This window comes from Syngnathus floridae, chromosome 13 (genome assembly GCF_059516105.1).
Source record: "Syngnathus floridae isolate MCC-2025c chromosome 13, RoL_Sflo_1.0, whole genome shotgun sequence".
NCBI lineage: Eukaryota > Metazoa > Chordata > Actinopteri > Syngnathiformes > Syngnathidae > Syngnathus > Syngnathus floridae.
The window spans coordinates 6,362,401-6,382,726 of record NC_142425.1 but is presented as its reverse complement, the minus strand read 5'-3'; the positions used below and the strand labels follow the sequence as shown (position 1 = coordinate 6,382,726).

The 20,326-nt window shown below is 38.8% G+C and overlaps 1 protein-coding gene across 2 annotated transcripts in view; it reads right to left on the bottom strand.

The window, feature by feature from the left end:
• The window catches only part of mfsd8l1 (major facilitator superfamily domain containing 8-like 1), a 240,800-nt gene that overhangs the window by 9,236 nt on the left and 211,238 nt on the right, over positions 1 to 20,326 (bottom strand). The gene's annotated exons all lie outside the window — the stretch shown is intronic.

Here is a 20,326-nt window from a genome sequence, read left to right as displayed (position 1 = left end):
GAATTAAACACTCTAAAGAGAGCTCTTGTGTCGGAATCAAGGACAATTAAACGTGACAAGCACAAAGTTTAGGGACATTTTACTGTCCTTTTCTGTTTTTTGTCAACTGTAAGGCTTAGTTGAAAGCAGACCCACGGGGGTATTTATTCGAAATGTTGTCCTGGGGCTGAAGACAAACAAGTCATCTCCTTGCAGCAGTGCTGAAGATAAAATGTGATAGCATATGGGGGTCATTAAAGCTTAGACAAGCTCTGAGTCAAACTGCAATTTGCTGATTGACAGATGGCCATTGTTTGACCTTTTCATCTTGTTACCAGTGATAGGAAGCCTCAGAGAGGATGAAAAGGAAGGTAAAAGAAAGAGAAAAATAGAAGTACATTAGAGTGGACAAAATGACATCATGCAAAGGTTGGGGGACATATTTTTCCAAACAAAATCTTAGATAGTGCTTTTGAAATTTCCCAGTTCTAGCCTATTGGATGCTCTTGTGTGACTTTGTGATATGAAGGTTTAGGCTTCAGAGTACAAATCAAGTGATTCCTCCCATCCCCCCCTTCTGAAATGCAGAGAAACTGTTCAAGTACATAGACATTTGTTTGTAGCATCCACAAACAGAATAGATACTGCACAAGATGCAGATTCTCTTTGATTTCGACTTTTTTGGACTCCCAGATGAGAAAAAAGATTTATATACTTGTGCAGACTCTCCTAACTAGCATTTTCTTGAACTTTGAATTAAAAGCATCTGAAGAAGAAAACACATAATTGTTTTATAGATTTGTGGTGATGGATGAACTAGTGCGCTCACCAGATTGCTTTTTCGTTCATTGAACCACTCTAACAAGCAGTGCAGTTCCACTGTAGTATTGTTTGAGTGTAAACCCAATAGATTTAAAAACGAAGAGGAAAATCACACAATGAACAAAGGACTACAGTGGAAGACATCCAACATTTTCATATTTATCCTTTTCTTGCCATTTTGCTAGTTGTTCATTAGATTAGCAATCCTGCCCTGTGAACGACGAGGGTTCACTGCAAACTGCGTCTCACCAGTGATGGGAAAATAACGCTTTAAATTTTCTTCACACTGTGGTTGCAATTCTGGGTACAGTTCACATCTAAAAAGTATCTGGAACCAAAACAAAAATGACAAAATATTGCCAAATTAGAATGAATATTCAGAACCAAAGCAACTAAGACTATTTGCATATTTCAAATGACAGTTGATAAACTCAGATGAAAACTGCTTATCGAGCATTAATATGTACTTCTGACTTCAATTTTTGCATGTTTACAAAAGATCTCTTTTAAAATTTGAACTGTAAGGCAGTGACACGCGCCAAAGCAGATACTTTAGAATCTCTTTCTGATGAACAGAAATCCCAGCAGAGTGCAAAACGGTTCACGCTCCAGAACCACAAAAGTCCAATGAAAAAAAAAAAAAAAAAGAATGCATAACACAATGCAACCAACAGTTCCCAAGAAATGTTTTTTTTTTTTAATTATTCCAAGCCATCACACTCCCTTTGGTCTAGGCGGGACTTTGTTCAGCTGTGAGGAGCGGCACCAGACCCGCTCACAGAAATCAAGTGCACGTTGCAATTGGGGATTCTGGTTTCATGTGGTAACAATAAAATTTTGCACTAGGTTTCACCCGCAGCATTTGCAGCATTTCCTGTGAAATGCTTAGCAAGGGACATTTACAAACTTGTTACGGCTGTGTGCATTAGGGTGTCGTTAGAAGTCAGCCTGCATGATTGTGATATATTATGATTATTCTAGACACCAGTGGGATGCAATGCAAACTGAGAAAAGTTGTGATGTCTCTCGAGTACAGTATGGCATGATTTAAACATACAAAGCCTGCCATGCAAACCACATTGAAAGTATAGCGTTGTGTCCAAAGTGTTCTCTCCTCGCTTGAGCTTCAAGACAACTCAGTGAGTGGACAACAAGGTCACGCAGGATAATCTAATCACTCACTTATCATATTTCCTGGTCGGAGGTTCATGCACAGGTTGTTGATTGCTGTGTGAAAAGCAGAAAATCAATGTTTATTCTCTCGGTTGACATTATCCTAAGTGCATTAAAGAACCAAATAACCCCTCACGAGGATGATATAATTATTGTACATGGTACAAAGACGATCCCATAGACGTTTCCTGGCAGTGGTCTGCAGGGCACAAACTCGATCAATGCTCATTAAATTATCAGCCATTATTGGATTTTTATCTAATGCTTCATTTACACAATGACAGAATAAAAACAACTTCATTTACACAATAACTGAAATAAAAAATGGCGGCAGAAGGGGGGAGGGGGTGGGGGGGTGCGCGGGACTACTGTGTTTGATGACAGATGGCATCGAAGCTCTTGTTAGATGTCTGTCAAACACTATAATATGCATATCTGGCCATTCATTTGTAAAGAAATTCCACACACATGTGCACTAACTGCTTGTACAGTCTTTTGGGCACCGTTTAGCTATAGTGTTTTCAACAGCATTGTGGTCCCCTTCAAAAATATCCATTTTGTGACTTATTTGCAAATGTTTAATGAAAATTCCAGGCTCCAATAAGTAGAAATGAAATCTTATTTCACTTTCAGAACCTTGGCCAGCTCTTAGCTTATCTGCTAACTCCATTCTTTGTCTTGTCATTCCTTACTTATCATGACAGCGCACTGTTAACCAAAATTAAAACACTGTATCTTACTAAAATGATACAAATATACAAATCTATGAAATGTGACATGACCGTGTTAGTTTTTTTTTTTTATCTGAACCACGTTCTCAAAGCTTATCCATCGTACATCAATCATGCAACTGATATCTGACATACCTGTGGAAGAATCGGTCAAAACATCAGATCAGTCCATTTGTTATATCTTCAGTCTTAGAAATACACACACACTCACATGCACGCACACATACACACATAGGCTAGTTTCATGATGCAGCAGATGCCCAGACTGTGGGAGAGTGCAGAGCCAGTGAGCTACAGAGGCAGCCATGACACTTTTCTTTATTTTTTCCAGCTTGGTCAGTCGTGTTGCGGCCTGTGAAGCCGGGTCCCAAGGGCCTGGCAGTGAAATAGTAATACGGACCATCTGACACCTGTCAAAACAGCCCTGTTAGTTGAGCGTCAAGCCCTGTCAGTTTGGAGAAGAAATTGCTATGCAGCCTCTCAATTCCCCTTTTTTTCCTCGACTTTCTTCACTCTTCCTCACTCCTCTTCCTCCAACCCACACTGGCTCAATCTGCATCACTTTCTTTTCACAATGTGATGTCACATTTTTTTTCTCCATATTTCTGCACATCTATCTCAATTTCCCATTTCTTCCCACTCTGACAGCCATTTATCTTCATCTTTTTCATCCTTTGAATAAAGTCAAAATAAATTGTGACTCTCACACATTTCACCATTTCATCTTCATCTTTTTTTTTTTTTCGAAGTCGAAATTAATGCCTTTCATGCTAAACTGTGAATTTCAGCTCATATCATTGTCATCTCATATCATTTGCCAACTGAGGCATGAAGCATATAAAAGCGTTGGCTTTCTGAACCACCATTGGCTTGCCTGTAAAAAATCCCCAACATATTTTCCAAGGCCACTTTTTAACAACTCATTTCCATTTCATTTTTTTGTCAAGAGTCCAACGCAACCTTGGCTTCTCAAAGAAGGAATCAAAGAAATTGTGCCCACTGTCCACAAATGCAATTACATTTCAAAGGGATCTAAAGCTAGCCAGATGGCTCAAAACTGACGGTTCTTGCACCTTTTATTGATCCGAAAGAAATTCTGGTTGAATATTGTCCAAAAATGAATATTCATCATGGTTTTAAACATTAGCCCCTTTTACTGTCTGTTGTATGCATTTCACACACATTTCATGTGTGTGTGTGTGTGTGTGCATGAGTGTGTGTGAGAGTATTTGTGTGTGTTATCATGATCAAACTGTATATCCAAAATGTTGTCTCCTTCCAGTCTCAACTTCCACATTGATTTCTATATTTGTATATCGTTCAAGTGAAAGAAAATAAATACACCGTAGGGTCTGCAGAAAACTTACAAGCTTAACTTTGTCTCTAATAAGTAGTATTTTAAATCTCAGGAAATGTCTGAAATAATCATCCAAATAGAAGCCCACAATCTCCCTCTGGCAATGGAAATTACTTTTGCCTTATGTTTTTCTTTAACAAGACTTATACAGAATTTTTCCTGACATATTGCTCTGCCTGTATTGATCCAAAGGTTCATGAGCAAACCAAAACTGAAAATGCAGCAATTACTGTATGTCCTGTAATGGTCTATGTCAATTTAATCTAATTCAACCACTATCAGGCCTATCTATTTACATCAGGGTATGTTAAATCACATTTTCATCGTACATCTACGATGTAGTTAGTAGGTGCATGGTTTCCCTCGGTGTTGCGGCTCAAGTAAAAAAAAAATTGTGGGCTGCTCTATTATTTAAGTTGTGGATACCTGATTTTAATGTGAATCTCCCTCACTTGCCCATGACAGAAAAGGATATATCCATTTCTTTTGTGAGTGAAGGTGACAGATTATTATTTTAGAATATTTTTTAATCACTGTCGATAGAGAACAATCAATAGAAGAGGATCATGCCACTATGTGTTTAGACCATCAAACTCAATAAATTACCAATTCTCCAACTGTCAACTGTGTAATAAAGGTCAGTAAAACCTTAGATGCAGAAGTGACCAGTCACATTTTTTTCTATTCATCTCACTCGTGAAATTTTGCTGTCACTGAGAACAAATACTGCTTTCATCAATATGTCTTCAAAATGACATGTTTTTGAAGACTTGGATTGTATCTCATAGCCCCACTGTTTCTATGAAGTGGCACAGTTGGAGTGACAACTGAGGAACTGAGAGAAAATGATTTCAGTGTGGAATCATAAATACAATGTGCAATGAATCTTACTTGGCTGAATCAAATGTGCTTTGCGCCTTTTCAAGTAGTCCTTCCAAGCCTGTGGTGACCAGACCCAGCAGTACAAAAAAGAGCTTCTGGACATAAATTACAGCAAATTCAATATTTTGACCAATTCCATCCAGGAAAAGTTCCAGTATTATTGACTATATCTTTTGACCTAGACTCTCTTTGAGAAAAATGTTATGGATTTCACCGCTGATCATTACTCACATGAGGCATGCATATAGAAGGTTTTCTCCCATAAATTGAAATGCTGCCTGAAGGAACAGCAGAAGACTGTGGATTGTTTCCCTTCTCTTCATCTTTTCCAGGCGGTATACTATTATCTACTCGTGATTATTCATACTGCAACTATACTGTATATAAATATGAATGTATAACTGGATGCAAGGATGCTGTTTTGACAATAAGTATGTCTTGAAGAAATAAATGGAGACAACATTTGACATTGTAGGAGCTTAATGTGCAATAAGACAATAAGAAATCAATATTCATACAAACATGGTAACACAAATAACCGGAATCTTTCCAAACGTTCCCATGATACCTTAAACTGACCTCAGATATTTGTATATAGTATGTCTTTGGAACTATTAAGATGTTGCAAAAATACTCAAATTGTCAATCAGATTAGAATTAGCATTCAATTCTGAACCTCAACATCATAGCATGGATTATTATATTCAGATTTCAAACAGTAACAGATAAAGCCAGTAAAGTAAAATAATTACTTATTAGTTTGCCAACTTTGGGGAAAAATTGGTGCCTTCATTATAAGTAGTTGAAGTAGAACACGATAAAGGAAGAAGTGCTCCGGAGACCTCCACACTTCAGTTGGCAACTATCATTGCTAATTAAGGGTCTGGAAACCTTTGGTCTCAGCACCAGTGCTGTGCTCCTTCTCACCATCACAATTCCTGCAAGCTCTAGAGCTAACAGTGGTGGTGGGGTGTGGGGGGGGTCCCATTGGAGAAGAGAGCAGCAATGGAGCATCGTCTATAGTGCTTCACTGTTTTGAAGCAACTGAGCTATTGCTTTTTTATCTACCCCAACAAAGAGGTATGTTGGTCACACAAATTAAGGGCCAATTAAGGCATTTAAAAGACATGCAGAGATGACTCCTAAAAGTACAACACTCTGGAGAGTTAAATCACTTCAAAAAGAGGCATTAGATTGATTATGTTGGTCTCTAATTTTCAGCATGAAATACAGATAATTGGGTTAGTTACTCCTCAACATGATCTCCATACAAAGCATCATATTTTTGTATCGGTGGGACTGACAAGCCATCTCAATGTGATGTGGTGAGTGTGTGTCCTGCCACACCAGACAACTCATTTGCACAACTATGTGGGAGTAGCACAACATAATAGAGGATTAATCTAATTCAGTGTAAGCCTGAAGGCGTTCGACCGTGTCCCTCGGGAAGTTCTGCGGAGGGTGCCTCGAGGGTACAGGGTGACCAACCAACTGATAAGGGCGGTTCGGTCCCTGTATCATCGATGCCAGAGTTTGGTCCGCAAATGGATGGATGGATGGATGGATGGATGGATGGATGGATGGATGGATGGATGGATGGATGGATGGATGGATGGATGGATGGATGGATGGATGGATGGATGGATGGATGGATGGATGGATGGATGAGTCTGACTACTTGAGAGTTTGCCTATGTGTGGAAATCTGCCGAGTGAACAGACCCTCCATGCTCTTCGCACATTTTCCATACTAAACCTCTGAACTAAACTTGAATCATGGCTTTGAAAGGAATAAAAAAGAGACAATTATAGTGATTTATAAGTGAAAATATAAATAATTCAAAGGCTATGATGAAAAATAGCAGAGGGCCTTCCTCAAACAGGTAACCTCTAACCTTATGGTAATATTTTATTGATTGGAATTTCTCCATAACTTCTCTCCCGATCATAAATTAGCACCAGTTGATGTGCAGGCCTGATCCTGTTTTGTGATGAAAACGGCATATATAAGTCACAACAGGAGCATAGGGCTATACCATCATCAACATACCAATGTTCAAGTGGCAATAGTAGAGTGAACAACCTCTAAGCGTTACCACTTTGGTATTTGTATTGACTTACGAAATGCCTCACCCTCGTCTCAGTGCTTCCCCGTGTCAGTGTGAAAAGAAGATCTGATAAGATAACCCACTGAGGAGAAGAAACACAATCCTCTGTTTAACGCATCCATCAACATTTGAGCTGGACAATCAATACAGAAAACTGTTATTTCCATCTATACATTGATATGCTGTCATCATATGACAGTCAGCCACTTTTAGGGTGGTGATATGAATTAGATATATGGCTTATAATAAAGCTATGTTAATGAGAAGGACAGGGGATACTTGGGGTAACAGAGACCCGTATACTCATCTAACATTAGGTAGACCTAAAATATAGTTTCACTAACTTATTCAGCAGCAACAAAATGTCAAAAACAATGACCCTGTGAAGATGTATCTAATAAAGTGTTTTGTCATTCTCTTCGATAGCAAATGTGAAATTAATTTCCCGGGGCGTCAAAGGTAGCAAGTGGATCCTCTAGTATGCCCTTCAGCCCCCCTCACCCCATCCGCCTTAATGTCTGCATCACATGCCTATCCATCTCATTGACAGCTCAGTGGCGTCAAGAGCTGGGGGGTGACATTGCTGACACAGAAGTGTGCCCTACACACACACACATAAGAGATTTTTCAAGTTCCAAGATGGCCCAGACACACATCTGGAGGAGGGGGGGCCCGTTGAAGGCGGAACTCGATCTGTGTCCACAGCTTGGGGGGTCGTAACAGGAAGACATTGGAGGACTTCCACTGCAGTGGATTCCTCCCATTTAACTCTGTGGCACTTATATTACTTGAGGACTGTATGTCAGAATGTACACTTGCTTTGGTCGCATATATATCTAGAAGTGGTGTGGCCAAGTGATAGTTGGAGTTAAAGTCCAGTTGACTGACTTTAAAAACTCATAAGTCGGGACACCTGTCACCACGATCAATCCAAACTAACAAATACCTTTTCAAAACAATTTTTTTTTTGTCGAGACAGTTGATGTAAATATTCACGTATGTGGGTGGTGGTGGAACGTCGAGCAGACTTTGTCAAGGCTCATCTATCCAAGTCATGTGGATGCTGCTGCAGCATGTGAACTTCTTTTACTTGACCCGATGATGAAAATTGCAGCTGGAGCTCAGCAGACATGGTCGATGTTCGCTATTCGTGTACTGAAAGGCCATTCACACAAACGCAAAGCCCTTGGAGAAAAGAGATGACAAATGTTTCCCACTCACCCCTTCCTCTCAGGAGATACAGTGACAGGCTGTAGTGTTTAAGCTAGCACTTCTCTCAAACAATGGTAACTTTTCATAGCACCTACCTCTAAGACATTAAAAGTCACTTGGCTGCTAGTCCAGCTATTGTTCCCCTGAGATCTAAGTCACGTCACTTCGGACAAAGCCTTCCTTTAGCCCCACTAAAATGACTTTTGAATAAACACATTGCTTTGTCTGGATATTATTTTAGAAATGTTCGATATGACTAGTGATAATCATTGTGATTTCTAAAAGATTCATTGCTGACTTTAATATCAATAAAATATTAACTCAGAAGAACTTTTATTGGAAAAAAAAAACTATAAGTCACAATGTGAGATACAATACGGCCGAGCAACATTGTATTTGAGGATCCATCGTTATTATTTGGCGTCTTTATTCTTTGTCTTCTCGCTCTCTGGCACATTGTGCTGCTGGCAGTGGATGGCGATGACGGAATGGGATGTAGCTTTAATAGATTTGTCTGGCACGGAACAATGGAAGGGGAATCGTTGTTAACATTATAACGTATCGATCGTTTTGACTCCATTTCCCAGGGTCCTGTCAGACAGGAGGCATTACCCACAGCAGTCATGACACTTCCAAACACACACACTATACACACACTGTGACAGTTTCTGACAAGTTTCATGTTGATTTCACCTAAATAACCTCTTTGTAACCTGCGCCTCTACAATTTGGAAGCCATTACTTTCCTACACAGGTGCTTCTTTTGTGCAGTGATTGATGGATTCCTCCTTGAGCCTACTTCATGTATAAGCCTCAAGCCTGAATGCCAGAAGTGATTGGGGCTTTACTTGTGTAGATATTTAGAGAGGTGTGTAATAGTGAATCATAAGGGCCCAGCATACCGGTGAGCCTTTGTATATTTATGAGGAGAAAATCACAAGCATTTGAATGATGACGCAACCAACAGCACTGGACACCCATCCAAGTTTATAGCCTGATTCATCTAAATCTTTTAAAGATTATTGTAGAAAGTTATCGCCACACATTGTGTATATTTTTAGGATGACATGACATTTATTTCACACATACAATCTCACTGAGATATGCAATAGACTATAAAACAAGCACTTGGTATTTAAAGTCACATCTTTAGCTCAATATACAATAAGTTGAACCACCTGTCCTTCAAAATGCAGTCTACGTAGATTTTTTTCTCCTAAGGTAGGCACTCTGCCCTGAATGTCTCGCCTAAGTCAGATACTGTGATCCGACAAATTATACATCCTGTGAAAAATGGATGGATTCCTCATAAAGTGTTTTACAACACAGTACTATCTGACTGCATTTGAAATTACTCAAAGAATGGGTTCTGGGTGGTACACAAAGGTAAGAAAAATCATAGTTGGTGACACATTTCATCATCTGCATGCTTTGTGAATGTGGTCAATCATCCATCAGCGAGTGTCCAAATTATGTTTTTTTTTTTTTTTTTTATACATCTAAAAAACGCAGACGTTGTCCTTTAATAACCAGCAGTGGATTCCTCATGTCTGGCGAATCCAATAGACTTGACCTTTTCTGTCGCAGTCCATTTGGTGACCTCTTGATGTCTAGTGAGAAGAGAAATTCAGGGTCAGGGAAGACACCCCCCCTCCCACCACCACCACCACATTACCATGGCAGTGAAAGGCTGTCTATAATCTTTCGGCTGAAACCTGTCTTTTCTTTTCTACTGATTCCCCTTGTTGAATGATGCTACGGAAAATTAAAGATGAGGCCAGATACTTAAATATCCATTTTCCCGACGGTCACGCCTCATTTCCAGGTTATCCATCTTCTGTTCTTCTCAAGAAAGTGTTTACATTTAAACCCTACAACTAAAATATCATATCACTGTTGGTTAGGACTTTTTAATCTTGATCATAAATTATAATGACATGTTGATGTTAAAAATAACTACATTGGTTAAAGTGTATTAATGTTAATTTTCACCTTTAATATGATAATATTGGCTGTGCACCGTGAGTTGAATTACAAATTTGCGCTTCAACTTTATTGACTACTGGTAACTCAATAAATGGGTAAGTCATGAATATTGTGTATCCCCAAATTTCAAACAGAAGCAAAACATTGTGCTTCATTAAAGGGGCTGCATTGTACACGACCTTTCCAATCTATCACACTCAATCATATTCCAGAGGAGGCTGCTGTTGTCCTTGAACCTAAAGAGTATGTGTGTCTCAAGAAATTAATTTGTTGTCTGATTTCCAAGCTACCCAACCCAGTCAGTGGCCTTGACCCTGCACAATCTGTGGTGAATTTTAATCAAGTGTAAAGCTGGCGTTAAATAATGGTGTGGGTTTCTATGTGTGGCATGAATGTCTGCTAAGACAGGAAGGACGGTCAATGGCTGCCCTCGATCCTTATTCTGCTTGTTCTGATTGTATCGTAAGGAATAAGAGTGGGTTAGTCTGGTGTGCTTTGAGGTTAGCGATATGGCAGAAGGAAGAGTGTAATGTTTTTATTGATTAGATTGTGCTAGTGTATGCTATCCCCCCAAGAGAAAGGAAACACTATGTACTGGTATTATATTTGCAGACTCGCATGATTTGATGGATGTTATCCTTAAGCCAAATGATCATGATTAATACATGATTTTCATTTTGCTTGACTGTTAATGTGATGTTGAAGGTGCCCTCAAATGGGCATCTCATTGACAGGAGCTCACGGACAAGGAATCCATTTGTGATTTGTTGATTCTCTCCGTGTCTCCATCGATTTTCTCATCGCTTGTCCACTTAACACTTCTAGCACCAGTTTCCTAGTTACTTGTAATATTTTCCACCTTTAAACTTTTATTATAAGGGGTTGTTTACAGATTACAGATTTTATTATTGTTGTGGTCTGCATGATTTATATATGCACTATAAAGGGTGAAAACAAACATTTAAAAACTGGTGGAAAAATTATGCATTTTTAGACAGAACTGAACTAAATACTGAATTGTTGAAATACAGCAGAGGTGTCAAACTCATTTTTGTTGCGGGCCACATCGTCATTATGGTTTCCCTCATGGGGCCAATAATGACTTATATTATCACATATACATAATAAAATCCAGTAATAAAAGTTCAACCATTTTCTAATTCACTTTGAAAGTGTGGCTTTAACAAAAGATCATCACAATATCTCACTGTTATTTAGAGTAAAGACAATTTAGAGTTTTTGCATTTAAACCAGTAACATTGAGTTGACACTCATAATTTGGTTTTGCAGGTCACATGAAATGATGTGGCGGGCCAGATCTGGCCCCCAGGCCTTGACTTTTACACCTGTGGAATACAGCATTAAACTTTTTTCTTTCTCGGTCAGGATTTATTTATTTTTTTGTCAGCATTTTCATAGGGAAAATGGAGACCAGTGACACACTTAGGGCCCTGACGTGAGTCAGCCTTCCCCAGTTATAAAAGTAATGATTTCTGTCATTTCATCAATTGCAATCCGCTGCGGTCTACCCAGCCGCTAGCTCACCTGCTGGATCACTGACCGGTGGACACAGTGGTGGTGGAACAATCCAATTCACCACTGCCTTGTTTCGAGAATCACCTATATATCTCAGGGAAAGTTAACTGTTTGTCAAACGCAATGGCGCACTTAATTCAAAATTGCCGCTCACACTACAGACATAATGTATGTGACCACAGACATTTGAGCACACAATGTGAGAATGTACTATTTGAGTGACAGATAAGAATGGAGTGATGTGTGTCTCTAGACAATACAACGTCTGACAGCTGAGGGAATGACTCATTTTTCATCGATTTGAAGTCTGATTTCATGTATTTGGTCTTTTTTCTTCTCTGGTGTGCCAAATTTATTAAACTTTTTTTTTTTTTTTTTTACTCGGGCTTTCAATAATTGCAATTATTTTTGAGAGCCCATTTGCTTTGCCTTGATGCCACTAATTTCCCATCCCTTGAGAAAGTATTGAAAGTGGGTTATGATAGGAATTAAAATGCTAACTAGTTAATTGGCAAATTAACAAAATAAGCTTGCAAAATGTATATAAACACCTGATAAATTATTCCTTATCCTCCTTAGTTCCAACATTTTCCATCCATTCAATTTAGCCTCCACCTCCTAAACACTACATTGGTGTCGTGCTTGAGTGAAGCATTATAATAGCTCAAGGAAATGGCCCTTCTTGAGAAACTTTCAGGGAGCTGTCGAGGGGAGAAGATTAATGCCTGCCCAGGCTCTCTCCAGGGGATGGGACCCCCCTTTCTTCCCTCTTTACCCCTTTTCTTATGCCCCCCACCCCACCTTACAAACTTTGCACCATCCCCAGAAAGCCAACAACGATATGTCTCATGTAAACGTAAGCTGCAGTAACAGAATGGCTCTAAATGCCAAGCATTTAGTTGATTCTCACTTTAGTGGAAGAACATTGCAATTTTCTCCAGGGACAACAAATTGCTTTGAGGACAAAGGAGCATTGATAGGCTCATTATCATCTGCTTAATGTCTTCTTATTTCTAAAGTTGACATGATGTGCACAAACATTTACTGGGCATTATTAAAATACAAAAAGATAACCTTTTAATTGTTTAAAAGACAAGTATTATTATTTGGAGTCTTACGTGTTCCAGGGATAATTAATCTAATGTTCTTTCATCCCATTTATTTTTGACAAAGTCACACCATTCATCCATTAATGACTCAGTTTCTGCCTTTCATCAAAACTTTACTTCCTGCATTTGACAATGTTGACATGAAGGCCTCTTTCTCATTGCCTCAAATTGACATGCCCTTTATTCAACCCTCACAGTGTCCCCCTTTCCGTCCTTTGTTTTCATTCACCCATCCATTCCTAAACTGTCTGTCTCTTGTCAATTCTACCTGTAAACCAAATTGTATATGCCAGTTGATCTGTTTCTTTCTTTTGGTTCAATGTCTGCTTACACTCCAAACCTCTGGAGCTTAAGAAAAAATGTGGTAACACTAATAAAACAGGTTTCAAAATATACGTTTGCTATGAAACACTTAGCTGTGGAAAAAAAAAGCGAAAATAAGTGAAGTGCAAAATATATGCAGCTCAAGTATTCACAGCCTCATCAACCTTTAACCTCCCTTGTATCCATCAGTCCAATTATTAAATCTTTTCTTATAAGCCGCTATAACTTTAGAAATGTGAATCAAGAACAGCAAGAGTATTTGTAAGTAATTTACATTTCATTTATTTTTGACATTACACATTGCTCATTTGCATATACCACATGTGTAATTTCAATGTACAAGTGGAAAAATCACTTTATCCAAAGCTGCAGAGACCTCAGCTTGCTTTGACCATGACAGACAGAAGTCTGAGTACACAAAGAAAAATCTGACAACAATTAACTCTTTTACAAACGGTTAATTTTTTTCTTGAAATCCAATGCACAACAGGCAATTTTGAACTAAAAACCTTGTTTTAATGCAACTTTAGGCCCTTACACACAAGTCATTTATTGCCAGATTTTTTTCTGCCAGCTTGCTGTCCTGTGTGTATGATGCAGGATGGGTAAGGAGGCCTGTCCTGTTGCACAGCTGTTGAGAAGATGGGAGATGATCGACTATTCTAGCATTCCTCTACAGCCCCCACCTTCTGCTTATGCTACAGTTTTTAGAACCGCATGGGAAGCTTCGGCAGGTCACCCTCCATCTCAGCTCTGTTGTGGAGTCAGCTATACTCCCCTGGGAGTGCTGGTTTGAACTTTCTCAACGAGAATTTGTAATGATTTAGAAACGCATGCATCAGACCACCACGGGGATGGATCGCATATACCGCACGGAAAGTAAAGATGCCTCATCCAATAAAGTGTGGCTGCATGTGTGAGCAGCATTTCCATAACCAAAGCCGCATAAACTGGCTTGTTAGTTGTCTGGCATTACCCTGTTCACCCATTGACCCCTTGCATTGGCAACTCTGTGAGAGAATTGGACCCTGGGGCCGCTTGAAGTTTTTCAGCTGTACACCCTTTGAATAAAGAAAGCAGACTGTTCCTACCAGGATTTTACAAGATTGTTTTTAGCTAATTTTCCTCTGAATATTTCTGTTGGTGCAGCTGTAGTGGCTGTGCAACAGAGATGACAAAGCTAATTACCCAACTTGGAAAATGTGCATAATTAAACCGTCATGTTTTTGTGAATACAATGATGAAACAGACAACCAGTGGCACTTACCCTAATATCACACCATATTTATTTGTCTGAAAGAAACCAGTGCCTCTGAACAGAGTTTATGCCATGGGGACTTGTCTGCATTTCTGAGTTTCTGCTGTTTTCAAGCTTTCTCAAGACCAAACAAACACCGCACTCCCATTTAAAAAATTTATTCTTTGTACCTGTTTTGAATTTTATTCTGTTTGTATCAGGGTTTCAGAGGCAGAAAGGCTATTGTTAAATCTAGTACAGCACTGGCATTCTGGCCAGGGCAAGACAATGTATATGTGGTTATCACGTCTGTCTTACATATCTGATGTTTTGGGGTTTAAATCTCAACACCTGCCTTGCTGTGTGGAGTTTTTCTCTCTGTGATCATGTGCGTTTCCTCCAGATAGTTTTGACAAAGACTCTGAAACTTACCTAGACTTACCCTAGTGCCCCCCCACCTCTGATTTAACGTGGATGTGTCTCTTAAACACCAATACTGAGCACTTATCTGTCTCAGAATGCTAAACTTTGGCACTGATTGTACCATTGTACCACTATTATCTTTTAGGCAAATAATCCTCATAACTGTTTCCATGCGTTTATAGATGTGGTTCCTTTTAAAGAATGATGTAAACCAAAACTCACTGAAATGTCTTTTAAATTTTTGTTTCTACCAAGCAGCGTGATGTCAGTAGATGTTTTCTCTCCAACATTTGCATTTTGAAGAGTTTTTAAAAATGACACTTTACTAGACCAATGGTTTCGCATGCTGTGATTTTTAACTAACTAACCTTTAAACGTTTAAAGAGTGTGATTTTTTTACCTGCAGTAGCTCAGTCTGATCTCCGCAACACAGCTGTGCTTCCTTTAACAAATGGGGTCACAGCTTACCTCGCCTTGTGACCAGTAGGGGTCACAGGGGAGAGGTTAAAAGATCAAGTCCACTTCCAGAGAGGCCACTGTTTTGGGGAATAGCATGGTTAATGTAGTTATAGGATTACGGGGCTAATGATTAAGCTGCTGTACTGCTCTACAAACAGCACATGGCAGTTTTACATAAGATTTTTTTCAGTTTATACTTCAGAGATCCACATTTGAGCTTTCGTGTTATACCAAAACTTAGTCTGTCCATGCCCCTGCTGATTTTTTTGCACTAGACCTGCTCTGTGCACGGTATTGAGTCCAGAGACCTACTACATGTATGTACTTTTTTTTTTCTCACCTCAGTGACGAATGCAGGCAAATGGAATATCATTCACATTTGATTTGGGAGTTTCGTGGAATCCAAAGTACTTAAGCAACAGCTGAGGAAATTAAATTGGTGTCAAAAGAGACACTGTGAACGACGATTGCCTGTGAAGACATCCCGGTGTAAACATTATTTTCGTAGGCCAGGTGCAATAGGGTTCAAATACTTAAACACACAGGAAATGAATGTCATACAAGTGTAATATTTTCTTTTTTTTTTTTTTTTTAGTTTTAGAAGCACTTAATTTTCTTACATAACGATGCCATGATAGAGCCTGTAATGCATGCAAACATTTGAAGAACAGCGGGAAAGAGAAGAATATTTGACCAAGTTACTACTACAATACCACACACAAACACGTCAGATTTCAAGAGCTGCCAAATATATTATTCATGCTAATTTCAAAGAAGATTTTGTTAGTAGTGTCAACATCAGTAACATCCTTGATCTAAATGTGTCTATGATAATGAGAACATGCAGGCACCCGGTCTGGACATGTGTGTCTGTCACAACCAACAAAAATAATGGAAAACTACATTTCAATGAAAAAGCATAAATTAAAAATATTGCCATGACAACGGAAAAAGATTCAAATCTATCCACAGACGGCACCTCACTGATAACCTCTGTCCTCACATATTACTTGAATTCACTGGCACTTAAAATGTTTTGCATTAGTACGATTCTTCAAATGTTTTTACTGCATCGGAGTAACAAATTATGTCTAATCTCATACTTTTGCAATGTATTTTATTAATAGGACTGCAGAATCTCAAACTGCATCTATGGTAGCCATTTACATACAAGTGGAGCAATGAGTAACTGCTGATGTCTTAAGGGCAGATTATAATGTATACGAAGTAATGAGCCTAGTTTATGAAAAATGGATTGAGGTTAGGTAAAGTGGGATCAGACACATAGGTTGTAACTGTCACCCCTGGCTGAACAGATATTGCAGCTGAGCAAACACACACATTCACACTCCTGTCTCCCGTACCGCTCTCTTTTTTGTCACCTCACTTCCACGCTCTGAGAATACATTATTTCCCTGTCCGCCTAACCTAAACACACACTGGCTAATTTCCTTGCCTCATTGATCACTTGGTGCGACTTCTCACAAAAAAGGAGGCCCCAACACCAGCTGTCTCCCACTGGGTCCATCCCTTCCCTATAAACCTATTGGACATGCAGGATGTTACTCACACAGGGGCATCTTCTCACATACACTTTTTATATACAGAAGTTAATTTCACATTTCAAGTGTGACGTATTTTTCCAAATTGATCTCTATTGAATTCACGTCTCAGGAAAAACTACACGGTTTGTTATATTTATGAGAAGTAACATGCACATATCTCCCGACAAACATTTTTTTTTAACTTGCATATAAATGTTGGTGTGAAATTTGTCAAGGATTACTCCCGTCGTTGGATTATTTCTCGTCTTGACAGCCTTGTAGGAATGGTATGACTTTGAAGTGAGTGTGTACGCAATTTCAGAGGCACCTCTGGAAATAATAAAAGAAAATCTATCAAGAAATACATTACTGAGATGTTTCTTTTTTTTTCCCCCTCAATCATAAAGACGACTTCAATGGAATTATCCTGAATCCCACTCATGCTTGGCAACATTTTTTTTTTTTTACATCAAGGCCTTTTCGGGTATAAAAAATAGGGCAGCATCACGCAGAGCAAAGATCACTTGTAATCTTTGAAAGAATTTTTACACACACAAAATGTGTCTGGAATGTGTAGTCTCGCTATGACAAATAAGCACAAATGGTCAGCTGCTGGAGGTTTTACAATGGCACATATCCTTTGTACTGCGAACCAGACAGAGAGAGACTGTGTGGGCCTTTTAAAACTTAGGCGGCAGATGACCCAGGAAGTGTGAAGGCATCCTGTGTGAGTTGTTTTTAAAGGGACATTGGCCAAGGTGTTTCTCGATGGTCACACTGGAGAAAAAAAACACTTGACTGCTTTAGAAACTTTGTAGTAGTATGAGAAAATAATTTATTACCTGAGTATTATGAAAACCCTCATTATTAGATGTAATGATTTTTCACAAGTGTGATCAGTAACAATCTCTCGTATTAACATGCGAGGTTCCATTTGCGTATTGAGTAGGCGTTATGTAATTACTTTTTTAAAATTATTGTTATCCCATAAACACAACATTACTTAGAGTACTAGTTACCTTAGCTGGCACATACAATCCATTCTTGCTTTAAAACATGAAATATTCCGTGTTTCTTGAGCGCATGTTCATTCCGGGCTGTGAAGCGTTTTGTTATATATAGTGAGCTACTTTTCAATGTCTGGGCTCCCGAGATACACTTTCAGGGAACATTAATTACCACCAAGTCTACAGAATACAAGAATATAATCTTTTTAGCATTAAAAGACTCCTCACCAGACTCTCACTCTCACTCTCAAACCTGACTCTGAATGTAGCAGGCAAAATGCACATATACGTAAACATGAATAATGAATGACTGCATAGTAAATAAGTACATGTTCAATCTCAGCACGTCTGCTGAAAAAGCATTGGTTTTATGCGTTGGAAATCAAAATATATGTTAATTTTCATCCCTTGGTTAAGGGTGCTGTAAGGAAAATGGTTTGCATGTCAATGACAAATTTGCAGTGAGCCTCCACTTTTAAATCTGCAGCTCACATTTAATTTGGTGACTTCATCTACTCTACCAGGGTTTCTCCATTTGACTGATGTCCACTCTTAATGAAAGTGGTTTCATCACTGGGATGGGTGGGCTTTACACGTAAAACCACTCCATGGTATGGACTCCTGACAATCCCAAAATTATAAGGAACTGTGGACTCATTCATATCTAGATATTTGCTCCAGAGAAGCCGTTTTCTTTCTCAAAATCCTTAGCACATCACCGAACAATAAATAGTCGTGTCTCTGAACATGTCAGTCAGTCCCTTCAGAAAGACAAGTTTGTGTTTGGATAAAATATTCATGGATGGATGGATGGAACTGTAACATCATGCTCTTTGAACACTGGATTTAGTTACCCTTTAATATACTACCATGGCAAAAGGAAACAATGATACAAACAAAATAAATAAAAAGACGTTTAAAGTGTATAAAATTGTCATATGGTATCACATGTATACATCAATCCAGCGGTCTAAGCAGACACAAATCTAAAATAAATAAACATATGCAGTAAAAACGCTATTTATTTAAAGAATCACTCCACTGCACTGCAGTCAAATCAGCCACCCTAAAACAATTAAGACCATACACATTCTGATCTGGGAGATAAAGAATGTTGGGAAACTAAGTGACTTGAAAGCAGAAACAGTGCAATATGAGAAGAGTCTTTCCAAACATTCTACTGGCCAACTGCCATCTAAGCCAATGTGTGTTAGGCATTCTGTTAATAAGAATAGGATGGCTCAAGACAGATAGATAGTTTTAGATCAGGATGGAGGTTGACTGTACTGGTAAAAATGCATTTTGTACCTTCACAACTTGATCACATGCAAGGCGTGCGTGTACGTTGCAATTTTATCAATGGGCAGAAGAAACGGGATTGAATCAGGGGAGGCAAGAATTAATTTATTTTTCCACATTTGATGCATTAAAGGCCACATGCAACACCTGTACCCCCACAGCTTTGTGAGAGTACCTTTCAATTTGCAAGATTACCTCCCCCACAGTACCTCTGGTATGTTCCGGAGATATGCAAAGGGACTATGACCCAATAAAAAAAAAAAAAAAAATCAACATCTTTTTTCCCAAACAGTCCCTATCTCCCAAGTCTTATTAAGCTAATTAACTTGTCCTCTCTTCTCCAATTTAATTCCATCTAAATTAGTTCCATCGACAATTCCATTCTTAATCATTTCTAAAGGTACTCACTGTAGGTCTGCCGAAAACGGGAGCAAAAGAGAAGACTTTAAACAGTGGCTTGCAAAAAGGCAAATAATAATGAGGTTGCTACCTGGGATAAGCTCCTTCTCACTCATGACCCCAATAATGACAAACAGTTTAGAAAATGGATGGATAGAAAACAACAACTCACAATGGACTCTCATTGAAGAAAGAGAACAGCATGACTTTGACTTCGGACTGATTTTCTCTCTTCAGCCTTGGTGACGTAAGACTTTTCCACTGAAGGCTCTGGTATTAGGTCTCGAGGTCATATTCTAAGATAGCAAGTCCAGTCTCATTGGTCTCATCACTCACTACTCATTTCTTGACGACCTGACACAGAGGCTATGCGAAGCATGGGGAAAAAAATCTCACTAGTTGCAGAGAGCTGAGGTCATAGTTATATACTCAAGGGAGATTTCACTGAAGGGGAACAATTCAGACTTTGCTGTTTGTGTTTGAAATGTATCTTTTGTGACAGCTGGAACTTTTCTGGCACACACTTCATAAGTTTAATTATTTTTGCTGTGCTCAGGAAAGCATAATATTTTTCTGCAACTCCCCTGATAAACAACAACTTCAATTCTTCTGTTTTACAATCATTGGTTATAAACATATTATGGGCTACAACGCTTAAAAAACAAAATAAAAAAACAAGTCTGAGGTAGCTTTAATCTTGTCTGTCTTGGCATGCATTGACACATGAGCACACAGGGAAG